This window comes from Coregonus lavaretus (assembly GCF_964263955.1).
Source record: "Coregonus lavaretus genome assembly, chromosome: 6".
Taxonomy (NCBI): domain Eukaryota; kingdom Metazoa; phylum Chordata; class Actinopteri; order Salmoniformes; family Salmonidae; genus Coregonus; species Coregonus lavaretus.
In genome coordinates, this window is record NC_139993.1 from 722,843 (window position 1) to 736,601 (window position 13,759).

Here is a 13,759-nt window from a genome sequence, read left to right on the forward strand (position 1 = left end):
CTGAAGATTAACTCACTTCCTGCCTGTGTGTGTGTGTGTTTTCTAAAAAACGTCAGATTTCAAAGTGTTTTTGTTGCCACTGCTGCTCAGTATTGTTCCATTTCACCAAATTTCGAAGTTAAGGGTTAAGTTTAAGCACTTATTCTGAATGGTTAAGGTAAGGATTAAGGTTTGGGATAGGGTTTGAACATAACAAATAAAACCAGTGTCTACGACTGGCATCGAACACGCATGGTATCCCATGACTCTGGATCAGAAGGTTGTGTGTTCGATGCCAGTTGTGGACACTTTTCATTTTTTGTTTTAACCCTTTCCCAAACCTTAACCCTTACCTTAACCATTCAGAATGAGTGCTTAAACGTAATGTTTTAACCCTATCCCAAACCTCAACCCATGGGATTACGCCAATCCACCACCCCGTCCACAATGCCCTAGCAAAACATACTTGAAGGTAATGTTGTGGGGACAGTGTTATTTAAAAAAAAAAATGTACCCTTTCCCAAACCTTAAACTTGACCTTTACCTTAACCATTCGGAATAAGTGGTTAAACTTAACTTAAGTCACTGTTGCCCCTAGTGGCTGGTTTTGAAGGCATTTCTCGACGTCCTCAGGACGTCAATCTTGAATGATCTCCCTGTCTGTACTTGAGTATGTGTGTCTGTGTGAGTGTTGGTGGAGGCTGGTGGTAAGAGCTATAGGAGGACGGGCTCATTGTAATGGATGGAATGGTATAAGTGGAACAGTATCAAACACAATTAAATATAGAAACCACATGTTTGACTCCATTTCATTACAATGAGCATGATCTCCCATAGCTCCTCCCACCAGACTCCACTGGTATGTGTGTGTGTGTGTGTGTGTCTGTATGTGTATGTGTTTAAGTAAGTCTGTGTGTGGATGTGTTTGAGTATGTGTGTATGTGTTTGTGTTTGTGAAACCGTTGGCAATGAGAGGAAATGAGGGAATGACTCAAGAAATGTGCAACGCTGCACAGTATATTCATGTGTTACATTTTAATGGGATATTTCCCACCATGTCCCCTACTACCTGAGTCGACATAAACATGCTACCGAACAGACTTTTTAACAGCCAGTGTTTCCCCTTGTTTTAGCAGAGTTTAGGCGTAGTGCTACAAGCTCATGTAGCTTCTCTTCCCCCCCCCCCCTCTCTCTCTCTCTCTCTCTCTCTCTCTCTCTCTCTCTCTCTCTCTCTCTCTCACACACACACACACACACAAATGTAGTCTATGTACACACAAATACACAGACACTTTTTTTCTCACTATTTATTTATTTATTATTTATTTTAAGGTTATTTTACCAGGTAAGTTGACTGAGAACACATTCTCATTTTCAGCAACGACCTGGGGAATAGTTACAGGATAGAGGAGGGGTGATGAATGAGCCAATTGGAAGCTATAAGTAATTGTGTGGGGGCCAATTCAAAGGTGCTTAGTAAATGCACTTACCGCCAGCTCTATAGCATACATGTCAGTCAAGGCAAAATGACATGAAAAGGGATCCTGTTTTCCAACGAAAGGCGCCATAAAACACTAACACACACATACACACCGCTCGGATATAACCATCAAACCTCTCCATTTGTGGTGTGTGTGTGTGTGTGTGTGTGGCCTGATAGAGCCATCAAACATCTCCCATCTCCCTTTCTCATAAACGGGCCTCTCCCTCCACTTGATGTAGTAATAGCTTGGCTGCTGACACGTTACTGAAAGGCTGGGGGGGCTTAATCACTTTTGGATAAAGATCAGCGTTTTGTTCGGCTGCCATTTTGGTGTCATCTGCTCTTACATTTGTTTTGCAAGCTCTGCTGCCTTTTTTGGATTTGGACGTGGCTTTCAGATTCTCTCTCTCTCTCTCTCTCTCTCTCTCTCTCTCTCTCTCTCTCTCTCTCTCTCTCTCTCTCTCTCTCTCTCTCTCTCTCTCTCTCTCTCTGTGTATGGCTCTTCTCTCCCTCTACTTCAGAGTCAAATGCTGCTACTGAAGTCTTTGAATGAGAAGAATCGTTGTGTAAACAGGCAGAAGTCTCATTAACATACACCTATGCAGGTGTCTCTAGAAAAATATATTAAAACAAATGATCAACTAATGTTCCCCACACTACATTTATGTTTTAATGATAATTATTTGACATGTGCCATGTTCCATAACACAGCTACTGTATGGTTAATGCAACCATGATGCAACACTGTCGTCACATGCAGAGCCAGTTATCCACAAGGACACAGACATTCTGAGGTGTTATTTTTATTAGCCAGGTGTTTCCGCCACGCCGCACTGATTCAACACTCCTGAGAGACTAGATACTCATTCAGTATTCAATATCGAAAAGCATGTTCAATTTAGTGTCCTTGTTACCGGGCCACATAGCATTGACCCCGGCGATGAACACCAGCAATTCGCGGGGCTAACACAATTAAACTTCTGACTGGCTTGGAGGAGAGATTAACAGTTTTCTCAAAGTCATTAGTGACCTATCATTAGCGCACCACAGAACTAAATCAGCATTCAAAATTCCGTTTGTCACTTTGAATTGGTCTTTGTGGACATGGGACATTTATTTATGCTAATAATAGGTTTTCACCACAGTTGGTTAATTGCGAGGCAACAAGCTGACATTTTCTTCCATTCATTGCAGTCCATTGGGGTTTTCGAGGAGGGGAGAATGTACTTGAAAAATGGCTGCCTCGTGAAACTTATTTGTTTACAGTTTGTGCCATCCGCACTTCATTGAAACCATTGTCAGTCGACTAAACAGGACCAACAAAGATCGGCACTATGTAAACAAACTTGACAATATGTTACAAGGAGTTGCTAAAAGTTGAGGTTTTTTTTGCAACCGCCCCACATTTAATGCTTTCACCGTTTGTATTCCGTTTGTGTTTGGGCGAGCAGTGCATTCTCGGAGACATGATTAAGATTTTCATGAGGGTGATACAAGCTGACAGAACAAAAGTATTCTCTGGGATTTCAGCTGGTGCCCCAGTTATTCAATGTGAATTTTCAATTCATGCTGTCATGGAGGGGGACTGCTCCCTGTCTGTGTGGTGCCACCCCCTGGCAGAGGAGAGCAAGCTTGTCTGATAACATCAGGCACCTGCAGGAATCTACACACACACTCTTAAGCAAGAACATGCAAGCTCACGCACACACACACAGATACAGACACATTACCATGCTTTGCATTTTATCGGCATGGCAAGAATCCCATTTTCTTCTTCTATGTTTTTCTTCCTCTCTCTCTACATTGCCCTCTCTGGCAGTGCAATCTTGCTTGGCCCAAACCATCTGCTCACAGTCTTAGGAGGAGGAGAGGGCCCCCAGGGTGGTGGCACCATCTCTCAGAGAGAACCATTAGTGGCTCCCCAGTGAGGTCCAGGCCAGTCCTTGGGGCTCTTAAGGGCCAGCCAGGCTAGTGAGGCCAAGCCTGGAGTCTGTACACATAGACCACGGAGGTCAAGTCTACAACTGGTGTTGGCTTCCAGATGTATACTGTATATCTAAATGTAGTCAGGCAAGACGAAGAGAGACAGCTAGCGAATTACCTTGCAGCGAAGTCAAGCTTGTCTGTTCACTTTAAGGAAGCATACGCTTGGCGCAAAGAGGGGGACGCTAACAAGAGACAAGTATGCAAATAAAAAAGCCAGAGTCAATTTGGTTTGTAGCTTTAGAAAACAAAGCTTTCATTATGTAACACCTCGTCCTGATCACACATTCAAGTAATCTGTGTTCTGACGAATGGTAAATAATTAAGGTTCGAGATGAGTCAATCTTTTCCATGTTTTTGCATTTAACAAATTCCAGCGGCAACCTCAGAATTAACGACGCACCCCGTAGGTTGTAATGTACATCGCTAATGACGCTGTGACCATATGGCTGTTGAGGCATTTATATAAAGACAGTGTTGTTACACCAGTGTAGTCTCACCAGTGTTGTTACACCAGTGTTGTCTCACCAGTGTTGTCTCACCAGTGTTGTCTCAAAGTGTGTTTCACCAGTGTTGTCACACCAGTGTTGTCTCACCAGTGTTGTCTCACCAGTGTTGTCTCACCAGTGTTGTCTCACCAGTGTTGTCTCACCAGTATTACTCTATGTTTGTCTCCTCCACAGACACCATATGTGCCCTTGTTGCATCAATAGCCTTCCACTCAGAGGAGCATACGTTGAATCCCAAATCAATCCCTTGGCCATTTCTACCCACTAGCCTCTCCTGTAGATCTAAGATAGGTTTAATCAGAATGGTAATAATCTTTTAACGATTTGCTTTCTAATAGGCTGGGTGGAATTTTTGCCATACAGCGTGCACATACAGATGTAGGATCCTCATTTGAGGCAGTTTGATACAGCAGGAAAATAATCCTGCAGCAACAGGAATGTGAATTATTATGTGGATTATAAATATATTTTATTTAGGGGTTGATACAATTTTCATAAGGAAACATTTTTGTTTTAAATTTCAAATGGAAATTACAAACTTCATAAGCCTTTTTAAACGTCAAATACTCTACAAGTTTTTTTTTTCCTACAGGAGTTTCTAGGGAGGAGGTATAGTGGTTGATTTTGGATTCAGTTATATAATTTTCTGGTCCTCTGTTTTGATATCAAATCTGACCACTGGTCTCTAGAATATGGTCGGCCATCTTGGTCTGTGATTCACCTGTCTCCTTGTTCAGTGTGTTATCAAAGACCCCCTTCCCTCCTCTCTCTCTTTCATGCTCTTCAAACCGCTCAGACCAAAGCTATGGGAACAGAGGGACTGACTGCAGGATCATGCTTGAGGGATCAAGAGAGAGAGGGTTCAAAGTGGGCATACAGGTTGGCATAGTGCCCCTTAACTAGTGTTGTGTTGGGGACGGAGCCGAAGGGACATTCATAACATGCGAATGTATCGACAAACACCTGTTGTTGTTGTTTATGGTGGTTTTGATTGTTTTTTATGGAACACGTAGGTTGGTGTTCTTCTAAGAGAATATAGAATACGTTTGCCCAGTCTCTCTTGTCTTCAGAGAGAATAACCTGTGGTATTCTTAAATGTTTCTGTTTATTATCTAATAGATTTGAGTTATTTCATGGCTTATTACATACTTATAACACATGTTATGTATTTTTTGTTTCCAGGTTATCCTGATTCTGACCAAACTCTACGACTTTCACCTGGGGAGTGTTACAGAGAGCACCCTGTGGAGGTAAGACAGTAGCCTTTCTTCATCTCTCCCTCTCTGTCTCTCTCACTTCCTCTCTCCCTCTCTCTCTTTCCCTCCCTCAAAGACACATATTCAGATTCATAATTGTAACAATAGTGCAGTCTCTCTCCACCATCTTTCTCTTTTCTACTCTCTCTCCCCCTCCATCTTTCTCTCTCCCTACCCTTTTCTCTTTCTCTCTCCCTCACTGCTTTGTACAAGACTGCTGCATGCAAAGCATAATTGCACTACTGACCATTGAGCAGGGTGCCCCAGGTGAACGATGACTAGTCTCTACTCTTGTGTAAACTGACTACATGTTTAACGTGATGTACCGCTGATGTAGCTCTTTCCCCTCACACCTTCCCAGGGAGACTAACACAACAACTACACAGAGTAACAACACAAAGTGCATTACAAATACACTGACAAAAGGAGAGGTGTACAAGTCCCCTTTGAGTCAATGGGAAGCTATAAGCCATAACCACCATCAAGATATTTTAGTACAGGACAGGTTGTCTTCGTTCATTACTTTCGTTGCCGTATTTCTTGTCGTTTTGCTAGCAGTGACAGTAGTGGTGACACAGCAAGAGCTTGTGGTCCTTTCAGGCAATTTGGTGTGTCAACGCAATGAAATCTGAATGATTCTTGAAATATTATAGTGATGTGGCTCCTGCATGTGTTTGTGGGACCCAGATAGTTAGCCTGTGACGTGTGTAAAGCCCTCTCCTGTTGAGTGAGTCAGGCTGATAACAAGGGAGAGAGAGGGGGAAGGAGATAAGGGGAAGGAGAGAGGGGGAGAAGAGAGGGGTAGAAGAGAGGGACTCAGTGATTTTTTTTAGGACTTGGTGGTGGAGAGAGAGAGAGAGAGAGAGAGAGAGAGAGAGAGAGAGAGAGAGAGAGAGAGAGAGAGAGAGAGAGAGAGAGAGAGAGAGAGAGAGAGAGAGAGAGAGGTAAACACAATTATTTCCCGTGACTGTGCATCAAAACCAAATGTCTTCCTGGCCCACCACTCCACCCTGGACGTGAACAGCCTTTATGACCAGGTCCACCTATACAAGGCAGCAGTGCCCACCTTCGCCCGGACCCTAAAGGATATCGCCCTCAACCACAGACCCAACACCTCACACAGGAGCAACAGATCAACAGACACCCCGCCCAGACCAGGGAGACACTCTCCCAGACCTGCGGGACCCCCCCCCAGGACCTACACATAGAGGACCCCCGCAGAGAGGACCTACATCCAGACCACAGCACCATCAACCACATCTACACCCCCACCCCCACCAATTAACTCTCCCCCAAGTCAACCATGCCCACACCCCATTTAGGCCCCCTCAGATCAGACCTATGCCCCTCCTACCCATCCCAAGCCCCCCACTCCCACAAAGAGGGCCTCAACATGAAAGTCACACATACGCCCAGGCCGTGAGCAGGCAAACAGGCCCAACACCCACTCTTACACTAGCCCAAGCCAATGGCATGTACCAGATGCTCAGCAGGCTCTGCTCACAATTACTGGCCTGAGGCCAAACCACACAACCAACAACATTAGACACTTTATGGAACACAAAGCCTTCACTATTTCATCCTGGAATATCCAAGGCCTGAGGTCATCTGCCTTTGGCCTAAAGAGCAGGAATCTGGACTTCACCAAAGAAATCGGAAATACAGACATTGTCATCCTACAAGAAACATGGTATAGAGGAGACGGACCCACTGGTTGCCCTCTAGGTTACAGAGAGCTGGTAGTCCCATCCACCAAACTACCAGGTGTGAAACAGGGAAGGGACTCAGGGGGTATGCTAATTTGGTATAGAGCAGACCTAACTCACTCTATTAAATTAATCAAAACAGGAACATTTTACATTTGGTTAGAAATTCTAAAGGAAATTATCTCAACTGAGAAAAATGTCCTCCTGTGTGCTACCTATATCCCCCCACTAGAATCCCCATACTTTAATGAAGACAATTTCTCCATCCTGGAGGGGGAAATCAATAATTTCCAGACCCAGGGACATGTACTAGTCTGTGGTGACCTAAATGCCAGAACTGGACAAGAACCTGACACCCTCAGCACACAGGGGGACAAACACCTACCTGGAGGTGACAGCATTCCCTCACCCATATGCCCCCCTAGGCACAACTACAACAACATAACCAACAAAAACGGGTCACGACTCCTGCAGCTCTGTCGCACACTGGGTATGTACATAGTCAATGGTAGGCTTAGAGGGGACTCCTATGGTAGGTACACCTATAGCTCATCTCTTGGCAGTAGTACTGTAGACTACTTTATCACTGACCTCAACCCAGAGTCTCTCAGAGCGTTCACAGTCAGCCCCCTGACACCCCTATCAGACCACAGCAAAATCACAGTCTACTTGAACAGAGCAATACTCAATCATGAGGCATCAAAGCCAAAGGAACTGAATAATATTAAGAAATGCTATAGATGGAAGGAAAGTAGTGTTGAAACCTACCAAAAAACTCTTAGGAAACAACAAAATCAATCCATTCTAGAAAACTTCCTGGACAAAACATTCCACTGTAATAGTGAAGGTGTAAACTTGGCAGTAGAAAACCTAAACAGTATATTTGACCTCTCAGCTTCCCTATCAAATCAAAAAATCTCTAACAGAAAACCAAAGAAAAGTAATAACAAGATAAATGGTTTGATGAAGAATGCAAAAACCTAAGAAAGAAATTGAGAAACCTATCCAACCAAAAACATACAGACCCAGAAAACCTGAGCTTACGCTTTCACTATGGTGAATCACTGAAACAATACAGAAATACACTACGGAAAAAGAAGGAACAGCATGTCAGAAATCAGCTCAATGTAATTGAAGAATCCATAGACTCTAACCACTTCTGGGAAAATTGGAAAACACTAAACAAACAACAACACGAAGAGCTATCTATCCAAAACGGAGATGTATGGGTAAACCACTTCTCCAATCTTTTTGGCCCTATAACAGAGAACAAACAGCAAAAAAATATACATGATCAAATGCAAATCTTAGAATCAACTATTAAAGACTACCAGAACCCACTGGATTCTCCAATTAAATTGAATGAACTACAGGACAAAATACAAACCCTCCAACCCAAAAAGTCCTGTGGTGTTAATGGTATCCTCAATGAAATGATAAAATATACAGACCACAAATTTCAATTAGCTATACTTAAACTCTTTAACATCATCCTTAGCTCTGGCATCTTCCCCAATATGTGGAACCAAGGACTGATCACAACATTCCACAAAAGTGGAGACAAATTTGACCCCAATAACTACCGTGGGATATGCGTCAACAGCAACCTTGGGAAAATCCTCTGCATTATCATTAACAGCAGACTAGTTCATTTCCTCAGTGAAAACAATGTACTGAGCAAATGTCAAATTGGCTTTTTACCAAATTACCGTACGAGAGACCACGTATTCACCCTGCACACCCTAATTGACAAACAAACAAACCAAAATAAAGGCAAAGTCTTCTCATGCTTTGTTGATTTCAAAAAAGCTTTTGACTCAATTTGGCATGAGGGTCTGCTATACAAATTGATGGAAAGTGGGGTTGGGGGAAAAACATACGACATTATAAAATCCATGTACACAAACAACAAGTGTGCGGTTAAAATTGGCAAAAAACACACACATTTCTTCCCACAGGGCCGTGGGGTGAGACAGGGATGCAGTTTAAGCCCCACACTCTTCAACATATATATCGACGAATTGGCGAGGGCACTAGAACAGTCTGCAGCACCTGGCCTCACCCTACTAGAATCTGAAGTCAAATGTCTTCTGTTTGCTGATGATCTGGTGCTTCTGTCACCAACCAAGGAGGGCCTACAGCAGCACCTAGATCTTCTGCACAGATTCTGTCAGACCTGGGCCCTGACAGTAAATCTCAGTAAGACAAAAATAATGGTGTTCCAAAAAAGGTCCAGTTGCCAGGACCACAAATACTAATTCCAACTAGACACCGTTGCCCTAGAGCACACAAAAAACTATACATAAATCGGCCTAAAGATCAGCGCCACAGGTAACTTCCACAAATAAAGGTGAAAAAAAATATATATAAAGAAAAGAAAGCTGTGAACGATCTGAGAGACAAGGCAAGAAGGGCCTTCTATGCCATCAAAATGAACATAAAATTTGACCTACCAATTAGGATCTGGCTAAAAATACTTGAATCAGTTATAGAACCCATTGCCCTTTATGGTTCTGAGGTCTGGGGTCCGCTCACCAACCAAGAATTAACAAAATGGGACAAACACCAAATTGAGACTCTGCATGCAGAATTCTGCAAAAACATCCTCAGTGTACAACGTAAAACACCAAATAATGCATGCAAAGCAGAAATAGGCCAATACCCGCTAATTATCAAAATCCAGAAAAGAGCCGTTAAATTCTATAACCAGGAAGCGATTCCCAAACCTTCCATAACAAAGCCATCACCTACAGAGAGATGAACTTGGAGAAGAGTCCCCTAAGTAAGCTTGTCCTGGGGCTCTGTTCACAAACACAAACAGACCCCACACAGCCCCAGGACAACAACAACAACAACAACACAACTAGACCCAACCAAATCATGAGAAAACAAAAGGAGAATTACTTGACACATTGGAAAGAACAAACAACAAAACAGAGCAAACTAGAATGCTATTTGGCCCTAAACAGAGAGTACACAGTGGCAGAATACCTGACCACTGTGACTGACCCAAACTTAAGGAAAGCTTTGACTATGTACAGACTCAGTGAGCATAGCCTTGCTATTGAGAAAGGCCGCCGTAGGCAGACCTGGCACTCAAGAGAAGACAGGCTATGTGCACACTGCCCACAAAATGAGGTGGAAACTGAGCTGCACTTCCTAACCTCCTGCCAAATGTATGACCATATTAGAGACACATATTTCCCTCAGATTACAGCGATCCACAAAGAATTCGAAAACAAACCCAATTTTGATAAACTCCCTTATCTACTGGGTGAAAAACCACAGTGTGCCATCACAGCTGCAAGATTTGTGACCTGTTGCCACAAGAAAAGGGCAACCAGTGAAGAACAAACACCATTGTAAATACAACCCATATTTATGTTTATTTATTTTCCCATTTGTACTTAAACTATTTGCACATTGTTACAACACTGTATATATACATAATATGACATTTGAAATGTCTTTATTCTTTTGAAACTTCTGAGTGTAATGTTTACTGTTAATATTTATTTCACTTTTGTTTACTATCTACTTCACTTGCTTTGGCAATGTTAACATACGTTTCCCATGCCAATAAAGCCCTTAAATTGAATTGAAATTGAATTGAGAGAGCGACAGAGAGAGAGCGAGAGAGAGAGAGAGAGAGAAAGAGAGTGAGAGAACACGAGAGAATGAGAGAGAGAGAGAGAGAGAGAGAAAGAGAGAGAGAGAGAGAGAGAGTGAAGAAACAATGAACATACTATCCTAATTTAATGTTATGTGTTTTGCTTTTCCAAGACTTACATTTAATGAAAACAATAAAACCCTTGCTTCTTTTCCATTTGTTTCAGTACAGCATTTGTTTTCCATTGGGTAACAAGGGAGGATTAAATCTTCATTTTTTTATTTTCAATTCAATTTGGATTATTGTTTGTTACACATAATACTGCACCATGTTTGACTCCAGTAATTTAGTTTGTTTAGATTGTCAGCTACAACACTCTATCTGTATGTGGCTATGGGATTTCAACGTTAATACCTCTCTTCAGAGCACAAAATAAATCCTCCCTTCATGTTTGAGGAGGTTTTCAGACACATTCAGACTAAAATAAGTCTGACAATGACAACATGTATGTATGGTTTTTCCTTGAGGCTAGAGAAAGTGAGCTGGTTTAGTCTTTGAATAACTGCGAAGATTAGAAATGTATTTTAAATGTTCCCGTATTGTTGAATGTCAAGGTATGAGTCAGTTGCTAGGAAATCAAAGTGACAAAATATCCCAGAAATAATGAAAACATAATCTTACAAAACAGATATCCAGTATCTAACCTAAGACATTGTTCAATCTAAAAGCTCCTTTTAATTAGTTATAGAGCAGAGAAAAGTCTGCTTTTGCGAGTCAGTCTCCCAAAATAATCTGAAATGTATTGTCTTAGAAAATAGATATTTCAACATCTAACAAAATAAATCATCCAACAGTGCAGCTTTTCCAAAATGAGCTACAGGGCAGGAAAAAAGCTAAATATGCCAGGTGTTTTTCTCAGCATTTAAAGTAATTGAAGTCAGGTGTAGTCATTAAGAGGAGTAAATAGTCCTGGGTGTTAGAAGAACATTGACATCCCCAAGCCTCTGACATGTGCCCTGGCATTCATTCAGCCTAGTCATGTCCCTCCGCCATGAGAAGGCAGTTAGAGCAGTAACCCACCCGTTGCAAACCCATGATTGGCTGGGTTTCTGATACATCACTGTGACGGTTGCCACAGTGCTGGGATTCCGTATCAACAAAATCAGGGCACAAATGATCATATTCGACTTTGTTCAAATGAGACCTGGTGGAAGCGAGAGAGAGTGAGGAATGAAGAGAGAGAATTAGTAGAAACAGAGAGTTAGAGAGAGATCAATATAAATACTACTCAGAAACCTCCAGAACATGATAGTTCATACACATGAATCAACAACTAATCGCAGCCGTACACTTTGCAGTCTCTGCATGTGTTTTCCTCTGTTCCTCTCTGTCCATAATATTAATTGCTAATTGAGATAACAGATCTGCTAAGGAGATTTCGGGTCCGGAGAGACCGTTAGAGTCTGATTATACCACGGCGTCCATGCTGTCAGCCCAAATGGCAGGACAGATGCTGACTTTTCAATAAAGGTCAAGGCACCAGCCAACCCCTTCAAGTATCTCAAAGTCAGCCTGTCAATTTTAATGAACTCCCTGACCTTAAACAATGGAAACAGATCAGTAATTCCTGTGAATAATATTCAAAGGTGTGGTCCCATATCTCAATGGGATGCGTAGGGATGTGAGCAAAATGAAGGTAGACTTTTTACCGTGTACCCTAACAATGACAATTGAACTCTTGCAACAATACTCTCTTCATCTAAGTATTCTGAGTATCATCCCTTGGCGGTTGAGCAGTTTATTGCTCATTAATTATTCAGTCTTAGCAAAAAGGTACACTGGTATAGAAACAAATAAGTGCTTGATTTGCATTGTGTGATGATTTGCGTATAAAGCGCTCAAGTGCGAAATTTCATTAGCATGTAATCAATGGGGAATTTGCTTTGGTGTACCCTTCAACTTTTGTGTAGGTAGCCCCCATACTGCAGATCCTAGCTCCTAAGGGCATTTATAGTATGCTTAATGAAGAAACACTCACAGCATGTATCTTGTCACTTAATCGCTCAGTCGGAAGGCTGGAGGGAATTCAGAAATTGTCTGTGCTACTGCAGCAGAGCAATGTGAGGTACAATTATAGCCTACAGATGCCTGGATGCCAGATGCTGAAACCTCTTAGAGATGAGCCTGCCTGTATGTATCCGACTTCTCACATCATATCCCTGACTCCACTCCAACTCAACAGGACCAGCATATCGTACATACAGAGGCTGCGAAAACACAACACACTCAATATAGCTAGATGGAAACGTAACTCGTAGCTTTTGACTGTTCAATCCAACATATCTTCTAGGAAATTAACCATTGTGTGGTGTTCATGTTTTTGTTATCCACCTAGTGTTCGCGGGTCTGATGGACCCACAACATTATTGTGTTTAAAAAAAACAACGTAATACTTAATACTTAGATGTTGACTTATATCAATTACAAGCAATATAGACTGCATACATGGTTAATATTTGCCATTTACCTCTGCTAGATCACATTTATCAATAAAAGCGCTATTCATTTTTCTTGATAACATTTGATTTTTGTAAACAAAAATCAATTATAATCAAGACATGGATGGAACAAATCACGTTTATTTTGAACAAATATAAATGAAACAAGGTTTTCATCACTATTGATGTTTATTGCTTTGAACTGAACAAATTGGAAGGACACATTTTACATACAGTATTTTATGGAAATGATAAATGAGCCCCATTGAACACAAATTAAGGCTGGTCTACACAAAACATGAGGGGCAGAGTTTTACTGTGTGTGTGTTTCAAATGTATTTCTTGCACTTGATGCATGTGTACTGTGTCTTCCTGTACTTCTTGGGTCCACACACATCGCAGTGCTTTTTCTTGTTGCAACCGGCTGCAATCTAGAATGATGAAAACACTTAGTTCAGGAATTTTGCTAACATCTCACTCACATATATAGTTACAGCAGGCCAAGGTAGGAGAGTCAGACACACACAATTAGTGTTAATAAAAGTGACATTATGCAATATTATAATGATCTGAAATGGGACTGCACTGTACAAGTGGATCTCGAATGCAATGGATGTCGAGTCCGGTAATTGTTTAATGTTGTGAGTGTGAAATAATTTTTTTAGGTTAGACTAATTGTGTAACTGTGAAATGAAGTGTACTGTATAATATAACATACAGTATTTTCTGGGCATT

General features: G+C 41.7%; 1 pseudogene across 1 annotated transcript in view; it reads left to right on the top strand.

The window, feature by feature from the left end:
- LOC311130326 (VPS10 domain-containing receptor SorCS3-like) overlaps nucleotides 1-13,759 on the top strand; it is a 202,502-nt pseudogene that overhangs the window by 53,567 nt on the left and 135,176 nt on the right. The window contains exon 3 of the transcript in view: nucleotides 5,137-5,204. The product of the transcript in view is annotated as a VPS10 domain-containing receptor SorCS3-like (transcript). The remainder of the gene's footprint in view (nucleotides 1-5,136; nucleotides 5,205-13,759) is intronic.